The 13,920-nt window shown below is 37.4% G+C and overlaps 1 long non-coding RNA gene across 1 annotated transcript; it reads right to left on the reverse strand.

Annotated features, from left to right (window-relative positions):
- Window positions 1–642: 642 nt before the first annotated feature.
- On the reverse strand, window positions 643–1,345 carry LOC110679191. The gene is made up of 3 exons (XR_002502294.1): window positions 1,005–1,345; window positions 868–945; window positions 643–782 (listed from the first exon to the last, which is right to left on the reverse strand). It is a non-coding gene; the product is annotated as an uncharacterized LOC110679191 (long non-coding RNA).
- Window positions 1,346–13,920: the final 12,575 nt, after the last annotated feature.

The following is a 13,920-nucleotide window of genomic DNA, read 5'->3' on the forward strand; positions in this document are numbered from 1 at the left end:
ATTCTAAAAAGATTAAAAATGTAAAAGTTATCGAAATTTTGCATATGGCCAAATAGGGAACCACTATGGCTATAACTGGTACACTTTCCCTAGTAACTTTTTAGTGATCAGGTCGAAAATAGTCAGCAAGTCACTAAAAAGTGACTTGATACCAGCCCTGGACATTTTAGCAGGAAAATGTTTCTGTACTCGTCGGTTTTAGACGAACGATGTCATCAGAGAAGTTGTTCGTAATTGAGGTTTGCATCTTCTAAGAAAAAAGTTAAACAGGGTGGCCCTTATTTAGGTATAAGTTTTGACTCAAACTCTTTTTTTTTTGATAAAATATATAACTGCGCTCTTTTGCGAACTTGTCACCTCCCCAGGGGAAAGGTCGCATGAGACGGAGACAAAATAGGTGGAAAGAAAGAACTGGTGGTACTGATCCCCAAGCACGTACCTAAACAGCCTAAAATTGGTTCGAACTAGCGGAACCATTGACGAAAATGAATCGAGTCTATCCATATTAAAATAAAAGCATACGTTTCACATACAAATAATAAGAATGGTGTATTTTAGTACTTACGTTTAATTTCCGCTTAACCTACGATTACCCTACTGTGTTAGTGTGCATGGGCGTCAGTGTCGAGTGTATCCCGCGGCGATTGGTGGACAGCATGCTTGCCCGGACAGAAGCAAATTCACCGGCGACGTGCCAGCTACTCCAACGCTAGCACACCGATCCATGATCGTGCTAGGACACCTTCCCGGCCTGGCGCACAAGTTGGTCATGATAGAAAGGCCTAATAGAGGAGACATTATGGAACACTTAATTCCGCACCACAAAAGACGATTTCAATTTGGGAAATGCTTTAGCTTCACGCTTACCGATCTCATTGTATCCTCCTCCTCTACTCCATTGTAGCACTACAGAGCAGCATGCATAAAGGTAGTGAACATCTGCGGCTATGCAATAAATTTAACGATTAACAAGATCTCTTTCCAATCACTTTCACTGTTATTACCTTGCTCTGAGCCCAATAAGCTTAATTAGCTTTCCACTTCACCACTTCACTTTTTGCCACAGAATTAAAAAAATGGAAATTTTGTTCTACAGCGGTCAGGCTATCTCACGTCTACGTGCACTCCACGAACTTTCCTGCGTTCTGCCTGCTTGACAGTTAACCGAGAACTAACTAACCAGCTCAAGCGAGCTCCACTTCTACCTTTCGGTATGGATGCTGAGATCGTAATCTCTTATCGTCTGTGGGTGGTGATAAGAGCAGATGATCAGTGGAGAGTGAGATCCTCGGCTCTGGGAGTAGAGGGGCATACATGAGGGTTACTGATACATGATTATGGTGCTTATTGGTACGCTAGGCATATCGTGTTGGGCTGTTGGAGCACGGGATTCTCTTCATATCGGGAGATGACGAACATGTGTTGCATGGGACTTACAGCTGGATGTAGAGTGTGTGTTCTGTTGTTCTGTTGAGGTGAGTGTAGTGTATTGTACATGGTAAGAAAGACCTATGCCTTCATTTCATACGGCGACAGTGGGGAGCTTTGATTCCCTCGCGAGGCCGTTGGTTGTGAGCAGGTTACAAACTTTTAGAAAATTTTATTTTGAACAACTATGTCGAAAACACTGTTGATTCAACTCTTCATTCGAGCTACAGTATGGCCCATAAAAAAATGCAAAAATTATTTGAACGTGAATTTAGCATCTACAAGCGTTATTTTCATTGGTTTTGCTAGTGAATGTAATTTCTGATTATTGTGGTATATTCTGACATAACTTCGCTATCCAGGACAATTGTTGTCATATTTTTCTTACTGTCCTAAAAAATGTAATAAAGCAAAGAAGTTCAAAGGTTTTGTCCGCCAAAAGCTAGAAACAGCGTCTGATTGTCGTATACACTGGTGATAAACTTTTCACCTTCAAAAATCACACTTTATAGTTTAAAATTTTAATATGTTTGGTATCAGACGATGGAGGAGTTCTTAGAGAACTTGTTTTTCATGATCACAATAAAATATTTTGTTAGGATCATAGTTTTGAAGGCATTTGCGTCTTATAGGTTTAATATGCCTTCATTTTTTGATTAAGTTGAATAAAAAATAAATACGGTGGCCTATAACAGATTTTTAAGGATGAAATTTGTTCCTTCGGTTAAAGACAACTTATATCAATACTAGCTCATAAATTTTGAGCAAAACGGAGCCGCTTATCACACTTATATGAAGGTTCAATCAAGGCTCTCCAAAATGAACCGTTTTTTCGAAAATATGTTTGAGTCTCCAACGACCCAGGTATGAATAAATTCTATCATTTGATATGGGCGTATGCTGGAGACAAGGCCTGTGAAGAATCTCAGGCCATCGTTGACGTTTTAGAAACTTTCATCACACAGATATTGAACTCGACGTCCGCATGATAAAATTTAAAGGGATGTTTCCAATTCCTCTTTGGTAAGGTGAAAGTAACAGATAAAAAACATGTCCAAAGTGAAAAACTGAGTCTAAATAGATTGAACAATACAAGTAATGAATAATGTTAATGTTGCGTTCACATTTTCCATGTAAAAACTACCATAAAACATGATATAACGATTTTCGCATATTTTTTTGGGCCATACTGTAAGTAGATTGATCTTAAAAGCTTTCACTAAGGGTGGACCAAAAAAATCAGTTATTTTGGTCTAACCTTTTTGTTTTCAGTTTTACGTGAATGTGGTCTTCAGAAGATTTGTAGAAGAAGTAACGATGCACGATGTTGCAAAACATCGCAAGTTTGTAGTTATTGTGATTATATATATAACTTCAGAAAGTTAAGTAAAAAACTATGAAATAATTAGATGCCCATAACTTATAGAGTTGGTTTGATTTTTTTTTCTTTAAGACCATACGTTAGACAACTTTCGCTGTCAAAACTGTGAGAACGTCATTCATTTATTAATTTATTGGTATTACATTGTTATTACAATAAAACCGCGTCAACAACTCCACGCCATACAACTCGGTTCTCCACACTCACCCGATCCTGCAGCACCTGGTCAGCCCACCGTGTCCGCTGTGCTCCTAGCCTTCTTGTACCTGCCGGGTCGCATTCTTCCAGCTGTTCCATATCCTCGCACTCCGTCTCCCCCTGGCGCCGTTTTTTTCTCCCAAAAATGGCGGGTCTCCCTTTGACGTTTCCGTCTATAACGTTCAACGTTTTGTCGGGTCCCTTGTTGCATCATGACCGTCCGCACTGCATTCTTTTCCTCCAGAATCTGCCTGAATTCCTTGTCGAACCAATCGTTCCGTCGACTCCGTCCCAGGTACCCAATGTTGCTCTCAGCTGCATTGTTGATGATTGCTTTCATTGTTCTCCAGCAGTTCTTAAGTGAGCTGGATCACCCTCTTCCGGTAATGCAGCCTCGAAGTGCTACGCGTATGCCGCTACGACATCCGGTTGCTTGAGCCGCTCTAGGTCAAACCGGGGCGGCCGTCGGTACCGTACGTTGTAAATGGCGGAGAGTTCTGGGCGCAGTTTAACCATCATCAGATAGTGGTCAGAGTCGATGTTAGCGCCACGATAGGTCCTGACGTCGATAATGTCGGAGAAGTGCCGTCCATTAACCATAATGTGGTCGATTTGTGATTCTGTCTGCTGTGGTGATCTCCAGGTGTATCGGTATGGAAGGCTGTGCTGGAAGTAGGTGCTACGAATGACATAAGACTGATCACGTTGTCATATATCGGAAGAACGACAAGCAAAGATAACATTCAACAGAGAATCCAAACGAGGCCGCCGACCTCGTGTTAGGACGCGCACACAATGGTTTATTGCTGTTGAGGTGGACTTTAGAGCACTCAACGTTCAGGGCGAATGGCATTGGCGTAGGAACAGGAGGGGCCAGGGGGACCGGCGTGGTGGTTCTGACTGGGGCGGGAATCGAACCCACACTCCGTAGCACAATATGCATAAACGACTGAAGCCGCTAACCGCACGCTCATGGACCTTTTTGATAATGAATAATTTAATAAAAAAAAAGACAGCTAAATCTTCTGAATCAATGTACATGACTCTTGTTATTGACAAAAATCTCTTTAGTAGTCACGTTATTGATGTTGCACAACTATAGTTAGACAAACTCGCTTGTCTTACACAGCATAAGCGTGGTGGTTCTGACTTCGGTGAATCTCGCGAACTTCTTGTTGTATGCGATAAGCGCAATTTTTCAAAATTTCCGTTGCTGAAAATATCATGGTACAAAAAAGCGTCAACATCCTGGAAGTTTGATTCCCTAAATGCGTGTTTTTTTAATAATCCAAATAATGCTGTTCCAGCATAAAGCACCTTATGCACTGCATTTTGATTTCTCAAGATTCTCATTTGATGATGATTCCTCTCATGAAAAATCACTAAAGAAATCCATACTTTAACTTCAACTCGTATAATGTCAGAAAAAAAAAATTCTCAGACAATGCATAGAAAGAATTTTTGTCGAAAGGCTTAACTTTCGTGGAATTTCGGCATGGCCAAGTATTCTTCAAAAAAATGGCATAAATTTAACCTGTCGTGAAAAAATGTATAAAAAATCGATTTTGATTTTGATTCAATTTTTGCATTTTTGCTTGAATTAATTTTTTTCAAAAAGCTTTGCGATATTCTCTATAGAATTTTAGTATAATAATATTCCTCAAGGAATATTGAAGAGTGGCAGAATTTTTATACGTGTGGTTACTGATTCCTCAACAAATTGTCAAAGTAATACAAAAGTTTTCCCTTTAATATAAATTCATTAAAATCTTACATTCACAATACATCTTCTACTGGCAATATATCCGCATTGAAATTTTATAGAACTAGGGTAGATGTACCAATAGTGGAGGTACTAAGCACTATAGAACTTCATTTAATCGCCTAAATTCAAGAAGCGCAATTAATGTACATGTTAATGTTGTAACAGGAAGTAACGAGTTGATAAGAAAAATGATTTCATCGCAGTAAACCTCGGCATGTCAGTGAAAAATAATACCTCCACTATTGGTACACCGTTCCTTTAGTTGCGGTATATTTTTAATTTGTGTTCCTATAGTTGCGATATCCGTGGTTTTCTTATGGGATCCTCCACTATAGGAACACTTTACCGCAACTATTGGTACAAGTAAGACAAGTTTTAGCAATTTTAGTGCTATTTCATCAGTTTTAAAGCAATTTGAACGCTCTTTCCAACTATTCCGTGTATCAACAAGCCAATACGTCGATTGGCAGTGCCGGTTCTGTGACTAGTGTAATAAAATCAGTGAAAATGGCACTACCGCAACTATAGGAACACCCACAACTAAGGGAACACTTACCCTACAACATAATCGATAGAAGATCCTTCAAAAAAGTTTTTTTTTTTCAGAATTTCTTAAGATAGAAAAACATGGGTTGCTCATCAAAAGTATGTGTTCACCATAGTATCATGAAAGAAAACATTTCATCCGTTATAACACTAATCATTTTCTATCATAAAAGACGAAGAAAAGAGAACGAAAGCATCTCTGTGCATATTGTCAACAAGTTTCATAAATTCTACGATTTAAAAGTTAAATTTCCGACAGGAATTTAGTTTTTTTTTTTTCTAAATATATTTAAGCCTATATTATTCAAAATATTACCAACAAAATTCTTTAAATCTTTTTTGTATATGTTTCTCTAGCATTCAGATGTGGATTGATTCGTAGATAAATTTGCAAAGCAATCCCTAAAAAATATTGAGATATTCCTGCAGTAGTTTTTTAACCAAAAAATGGATAGTGTATACATTTTTTTTCTAGAGCCTGAAAGAGAACTTGATGAAACTTCTGGAGAAACTTTTCGTGAATTTCAAAAATAAATTGCCAAATCTGGTGAAAAGTTTCTTCAAAAACATATTAGTGCGGTATAAAAAGAATAAAAAAAACTCTGAAAAATAATAAAATGGAAGTTTTTTTGGAAGAATCTTAGTACAACAATTATATAATTCTCTAGGAAATCTCTGAACAAATTACTCGGGAAATCTTCGAGTAATTTCGCGGAAGAGTTTTTGAAAGAACAGTTGAACGTATTCCGCCAGGAACTTTATTAGAATTCTTTAAACATATCTTATTTTCGTAAATATTTTTGAGAGAGTTTGGAAGGAATGCGAGATGTTGCTCCATTAGAAACATCTGAGATATATGACCTGTGAAAAAAAAGATCAGATAAATGTTACTCATGAAAGTTGCTGAATAAGTGTTTATGCAAGCGAAATATGCGTAAGAATGATTTTTTCAACTCTTATTCAGCGAAAACTTCAAAAGCAAAGTTTGAAAAACTGTTGGCGAACTCTCTGAAGAATTTGTGGAATGAATCCTTGCTTGGTGATCTTGAAGACATTTTTGATGAGACTCTTGGATTGTTTGTACTATTTTTTGGAAGAAATCTTTAGTAATTCCTGAAAATCATAAGCAAATTATTAATAGAGGATACTTTAAATTAACAATTGGAATCGACATGTACTTAATAAGTTCGTAGAGGACCTTCCAGGAAAACTGATTATAAGAATTTCTAATCTATGAATGATTTTCCGTGGGAATCCTTGGACAAACTCAGTGAAAACTGGTAAAGGTTCTTGAAGAAAGCACAGAAAAGAACGAAACTAAGTCAAGAAGAAATTCCTGTAACCATTCTCAGAGGAATCTCTTTAAAGCACATGGTTTAATACCTAAACAGTTCGTGAAAGAATCACAAAAATATTAATTGTGAGTTTTTTTGTTTGAATTCTTAAAGGATTTTTGACTGGATTACAAAAAGAGTGAATCATGTTTGTAGCGAATATGGAAATATATAAATATCACTGATAGTCCGCATAATAAGACAAGATAACAAATAAATAAAATCAATACAAATCTGTTAAAAATACGAAATTTGTGATTATTGCGACCGACATTATTTTTGTAAAACAAGTATTTGCTAGGACCCCCCAAGGCCCCCTTCAGAAAAAAAATCCTATCTACGCCAATGGCGAATGGAAACGGCCCAAGAGCGAGTCCAGTAGAGAGACTCATCCATTTGGCGTATATTCATCGTAACGAATTGAAGCCTATCAAATATCAAGTAAATCTAAACATTGCTGATGCGTAGATCTACCATTATTAACAATTACATTCACAAAATTTGCGCAAAAAACAGCTTTTTTTGGCACATATAAAAACAACTGTTTTTTTGTGTAGAGCAGCCCGTTCCTTCCCGGGGAAAATAAATTTCAGCTTTCCTAAATATCTCGAAGACTTATTCAAACAGACTCAAGTCAGAAAAGTTAACAAACTTACTTTATCAATTTTACGTGTTTCGCAGACGAAATTCTACACGTTCCGCTCTAAACCAACTCGATTTTTCACTTTTAGAACGTTTAATTTCCGGATTTACAAAACGACGAAAGTAAGATTCTCCACTTTCGCAACCTAAACGCTACTTTCGCCGCTCTATGGTATGGGAGACAAAGTGACGAATCAAAACAAAACACTACTTGAGTCGATTTTACACTGGTACAAAAACGTCGTAAGTAACTGATTGAAACGGCTTATCATTTTGTCATACATTTTTTGTGGGAAATGATGAGAACTACCTAGTGTTTTAACAAGAGCTGATTGCATGCTAAATTTAAGCGATATACACGGTACAAAAAATGTTAAAAAGAAGGATTAATTTTAAAACAGTTTTAGAAGAAAGGTTGTGATTTTTCTAAATTAACTTTCTCAAAACAGTATGAAAGTTACTTATGTCGATTTGAAAAAGTAATCCAGATATGTTTTTATTGTGTGCATTGCATTTCATCTCATCATTTGATCATCTGAGAAAGATATGGATCGAATAATTCAATATCATCTGAGAGCTCTTTGATCGATCTTTGATCAATATCTTTGACTCATTTGATGCTCGATGAAATCTTCCAAACACAGTAATCCATGCGGTTATGGAAAATCAATTTGACAATGCCACCGTTTGGAAATGGTTTTGAAGGGCAAACGGTAAATGAAAGTAAGTGGAAGAAACACATTTTTCAGAAAAGCAGTTCTTCATTTATATTTCTTGTAGGTTTTCCAGCATGTTACAACAGTGAACACAGGATAGGATGTACGTGCTACCCAAAGTTGCGCGTTCTACTTGAAATTAAATGGAAGCCAGTCCTAGGGCCCCTCAACTGGACATTCTAAATATATTTATTTTTAAACTTGATTCTTTGTGGTTCGTTTTTTTAGATGGATTGAAACTAAGCAAAGTTCTTTAAAAGTCCAAATCTGCAATATCATATTTGCTTATATCTCCTGCATACATGCCAATAAACTTGTAAGGCTCTGGAAAACTATTCCACTATTTAGAGTAACGGAATGGAGGAGTATTTTACGCACTGTTTGTCAAATGAATTCACTGAGTTTGTTAAAAAACATTCCAAATTTTCACTGGAACCTCATCAGCTGAACACTTGGGTAGGCCAAATTACCAAAAATTTAAATTTCACAGGTTCCGGTTCATTCCTTCATTTGCAACACTCATAAGACCCAACGATTTCATAAATTACGCGGCAGAGATTCGTATGTTTGCACAAACCCCATGTAGTAGAAGTCCTCATATGACCCGTTTTACAGAAAGCACAATATATGTGTTCACTTCTCTTTATAACTAAAACAGTCATCATAGAGAAGTTGACATCACAATTTAACATCACAATGTATTACAGTTCTTTATTTCGCTATTTTTAGCTTTGAAATTCGTTAGCTTTTACAAGGCATCATTTTATCTTTGGCAAAGTTAGTCAGAAGAATAACACTTACAACAAATTACTGTATTGAATAATTATGCATCAGCAAATTGATTTGCATAGTAAAGAGTTGTCAAGATAATCTCTCGATGTATATGATTGAAAGATGGAATCCTTCTAATGCGCTCTTGGATTGAAGATAATATCTTTCCACCATATAAAGATGATCACTTCGATCAGATGAGATTGTAATGCCTGGTCTTAAGGGAAAGACTTCTGATTTGTTACAGTCTCTTCTCTATTCATTGAAGAACTTTTCAGTCAATAACAAAAGAAATTCTTGGACTAAAGCGCCACCTATGGTCGAAAAGGTACTTAGAATTCACAGAACAAACAGAGTTGACTAACTTCGTTCAAACTAGCTCACAGTAGCTTCTCGGGTGTTTAATTTGGAGGATCATCTTAATGTACAGTTTAATAATCAAGAAGTCAAAAACAATAACTCTACTGAACGTTGTCGTTCTGAGCACTCGATCGAGTGGTGAATGTATTTTTTAAAAATCAACAGTTTTGCTTCAAATCATTTCCTCAAAGATTCATCCCTGACAGCGTTCCAATCCATCAATCTGTGTCCTACCGCATCAAACGTCCGATAACAAACCGTACCGCGTGCACAACCGGCACAAAAATGTCAAGGCTATCGCTCCGAAAAGGTGCTCCCGATTAGAAACGACCCGCCTCTCTGTGACCGCCTCCGACGTACCAAAAGCTAGAAAATATTTCCGATCGCATAAGAATGCGAGATCCCCGCTCGATTTTTGATGATGATTTCCCAGCAAATTTATTTGATCTGTTTCGCCCTCGCCACCGCGCGCCGTCGTCCGCCGTTTTCTCTTTGTCTGCGATGCGCTTAACCCTTTGTCGGTGTTCAGGGGTCAATATGACCTCAGAGGTGATTGGATTTCATTGCATGTTTCTGTGGGGGAAGCGATGGAATCAATATCAATCGTGTTCAGTTTGCCTTGTTTGAGTGCGAAAAGATATTCAATCAAGGATAGATTATCAATTGGTGAGCTCGTTTCATGCTTGTGATAACACATTTTCATAGTTGCATCATTACGTTTATATAATATTCAAACAAAGTTCGAATGGTTCGCTATGCTATGCCATGCAAAAAAACCCTTCTTTGCGATGAAGCATCCCAAGCAAACCGAATTAAATTCTACTCCAAAGCAGCACAAAAATCTAAAATCCATTTGCGACATAGTAGTATCGATTTGAGTTCGGGGTTAATATGACCCCAAAGAACAGATAACGTAACTTTATTGTTAGCACATGCAGAAGGTTAAGCCCTAAGCCACCTCCAGCGATGTGGCTTTAAATTTGGTCCACGGTCCGGAACAGAAGCCAATACGTGCCGACAGTCGTAGCTAATTCGTTTGATCTTCTGCCGACGCCCTGCTGAGATGAGCTCCAAAGAACCACAGAAAGGCTCCCGAATCGCGCACTTTAGCTGATCGCTTTCCTGACCGCCAGCCGTCGTCTGCTTCTGCTTCTGGTGCTGCTGTTGATGAAGCTCATCATCATCATTCGAAGGTCCGTCATTGCTTTCGACTGCCGGCTGAGTGATGAAATTGAACGAGTTTATAAATAATTATAAGCAAAGGTTTGCAATTGCGCCGCGCCCTAAGACGACGGCTGACTCCCAGGAGGTGACTTCCAGAAGACTGCTGATGGGGAGACTTCGATGGTGAGAAGGTCCTTGCCACACAGTGACACAACATTGTCAACCCATTAAGCCCGGTAAAGGGATTCTCCGGGCAGATCACCATCATCAGAGTCGGTCAGCCGCCGCCGCACCTTGCCATGTGTAAGTATTCAGTGTAATAAGGGTATGCGAAATGCATTTTTATCATGTCGATAAGAAACAACACGGATATGGATTAATTTTTCGAACAAACACAGAATCTCTCATCTAACACAAGTATTTGTAATTTCGATAAAAACATATTTTAGTTGTACAAATTAATGATCCCAACAGCTTCTCAATCGATTTTAATGGACTTCACACATTTTATTCTGCCAGTAGGAAATTAAATGTAAACTGTTTTCCAAAACCCTTAGATTCTTACCTGTGGCGAAACCAATGTCACAGTTACATTTAGGGTTTCAATGCCGGTAGTAATTAATTTTTGATAGACCCTGACCACTTCTTACGATCGTTATTGGGGTGTCGTAAGACAATCAGGGTTGTAATTATGTTTTGGAAAGATGTCGAAATACTGATCCGATATAGGATGCAGAACCAGTTGGGTGCTTCCATGATTCACTTTGACATGGGGGGTTTCTCTCGGCCGAATTGTTTGAAACATTGCAATATGAAGCGCATCAGTACGACGCATATTGTGGCCAAATATGAGCTCAATAGTTTTCAAAAAACCTCACTGCCGAAGTGAATCAGAAGTTCCAAAAATAGGATCCGGCTCCCTACTAGGCAAATTTTTCCGAGAATGTTCACCAAAGTTTGAGGATGTGTTGCATGCCATACGAAACACAAATATTCATGTGGCTGGCAACACTGTTTAAAAGGAATTAAAAAAAAGATCTCAAAGCTGCCAAGGAAATAAAACAATGAGCATGTTATGAGTCGTTGTTCAAAATTCAAAGAAAAAGAAATAAATGGTGCTCGAAAATACTGCTCATATCACCCCAAATGGCTCTTTAAAATTTCATAATTTTAGAATGATGATGTTTGACTATTTGAATGTTCTTTAAAATTTAATCTTTTGACACAGAGTATTTATAAATACTTATAACTTTCTAGTGTGTAGTGCATAGATTATATGTGATAATTTTACGACCAAAAACAGGGTCTATTTTCTCTGAGTGCTTTTATGTAGTCGAGCAAACGAGTGAAGCTGACAGTGGATTGTTGTTGCTCAAGGATGACGGATCAATTGGTGAGCTCATTTCATGCTTCTATTTCTAATCTATAAAATATGTATGACTGCACCTTTAATCGTTACAACGGTGAGACGTAAATATGATTTTTCAACAAACTATGAGAGGTTCGTCATTGTGAGTGTCGACATAAACTCTGATTCATATATTATTTATGTCTATTTTTTTTTTCAAAACACCTTTTTCCTTTTACTTTTATTTTTGTAATTAAAAAAAAAATTGAATGGTTCGACACTACGAGTGTAGACTTGCGAAAGGTTCACTTTATTCAACAAACTTTGAAAGGTTCGTCACGTCAAGTGTCGGCATATTTTTTCTCTACATAGACATTGTTCATATCAAATGAAAATCTTATATTTACATATAAGCATGTTTATATCTCACCAATAATTATTTATCATGGTCTAATCGCTTATCAAAGTTAATCCTGTGACCCAACGATCGTCCCCTATTAACAAACATCCCTCTCAGTAACCTTTGTGGAGATGCAGAGGCAAACACGGTCTCCAAATAGCAATGGTTACACACTAACATTCCTTCCCCTAATCCCACCTGACTGCAAGGACGTGGCCGGCGTTATTGACCATGTATGAATAGAGGCACTGAATTATGCACACTGAAGAAGATTATGGCCAATCCCAGCCGATCTTCTAGTTGATTCTTCGTGCATTTTCACTGACTTCGGTCAATCACGGAATAGCAACCATTGATATGTGTAGTCAGTCTAAGCTAAGCTAAGCTAAGCTCAGTACGATCTACCTTGGGAAGTTGAGGATTATCCTTTTAGTTGAGAACTTGACTGATCTGGGCGCTTTTTCGAACTTTCACTATATGAACCATAGGGGATGATAATGTAACCTTTGGAGCCTATAATATCTCTAGATGCTGAGGGTTTAGAAAGTTGGTGTCTCGGGAAGAGTTGTTCGATTCTTTTATTTTGAAGATATCTCAGGATTCTGACCACTTTGAAAGATGGCGATGTTAAAGTTGCTCAGTTGCTCAAAGACTATCATTATCATAACCAAAAAACTCGACACTTCGCACCAGGTGACGCTAGTGAGCATGAGACCTTAGCTCTGCCGAAGTTTCAGGGCCATGACCACATAAAAAGACAACGTCTTGGGCAAAGCTATTCAACAGCACAAGGACTACCATTAAAAGAGATCAGAGATTTTGCCATCAAGTGGCAAACTAGCGGATGGATCTTTTGTATTGCGAAGTTTTCAGGACTCTGTAAACTTAAAATAATGGCATCTTCTACAAATTTGCCACCATTATTCGAGCCAGTTGATTCAAAACTTTGCCAACAGATGGTATAAGTAAGTTTTATGTGATCGTGGTATAAGTGAGCCTGAAACTTTTATTTTGCCGATATTTCAGGAGTCTTACCAATCAAAAAGATGGCGTCTTTGGCAAAGTTGGTCATTGGCGCAAGGATTAATTATTTGAGCCAAGATATTCGAAATTTTGCCATGAAATTTTGCATGAAACTTTTGTTCAGCGGATACGTAGATAAACTGACCACTTGGAAATACAGCGTCTTCAGCAAAGTTACTCAGTAAGTCAAAGACTGTCATTCTTCGAGCCGGATAAATAAAAATTTTGTCACAATGCAGCACCACTTTTCGTTTTTCGAGTCGACTGGCTAAAATAATGATAGTTTATAACCATCTGAACAACTCTACCAAAGATGCCACCTTTTCACAAAATCATTATTATTTGTTTATTTGTTTATTTGGTTTCTAGCTTCATCTGCTTTTGCTTAATGAAGCGTTTGATGAGGAAAAGCCGATTTGAGTAGACCAACAACACGCGACTTGCTCAAAAAGGCGTAAAAACCTCATTTCTTTTCTACATAAACATTACAACCACTGTCAGTAACAATTATATACAAAGTCAATAAATACAATACAATCACAATTACTTTTCTACAAACATTGTCAATCATCATAAAACCTAAAAACTATTCATGCATCATCCATCCATTATACTGATTATCTATGAAACACAAATTTTATGCTTTTCAGTGTCACCGGCTGATCAATTCTCGAGGCAGAGAAATCTTCAAATCAAATGGCAAAATTTCAAACTTCAAATTGGTAACACTATTGTGATAAAATCTATTTTATTTTCCACATATTATTTTCATAATATGTTATTCTGAGATAACCTATAGAAATATTTGGAGAAAACAATCTACAATTTGCTGTAGATCGATAAA

Source organism: Aedes aegypti, chromosome 3 (assembly GCF_002204515.2).
Source record: "Aedes aegypti strain LVP_AGWG chromosome 3, AaegL5.0 Primary Assembly, whole genome shotgun sequence".
NCBI lineage: Eukaryota > Metazoa > Arthropoda > Insecta > Diptera > Culicidae > Aedes > Aedes aegypti.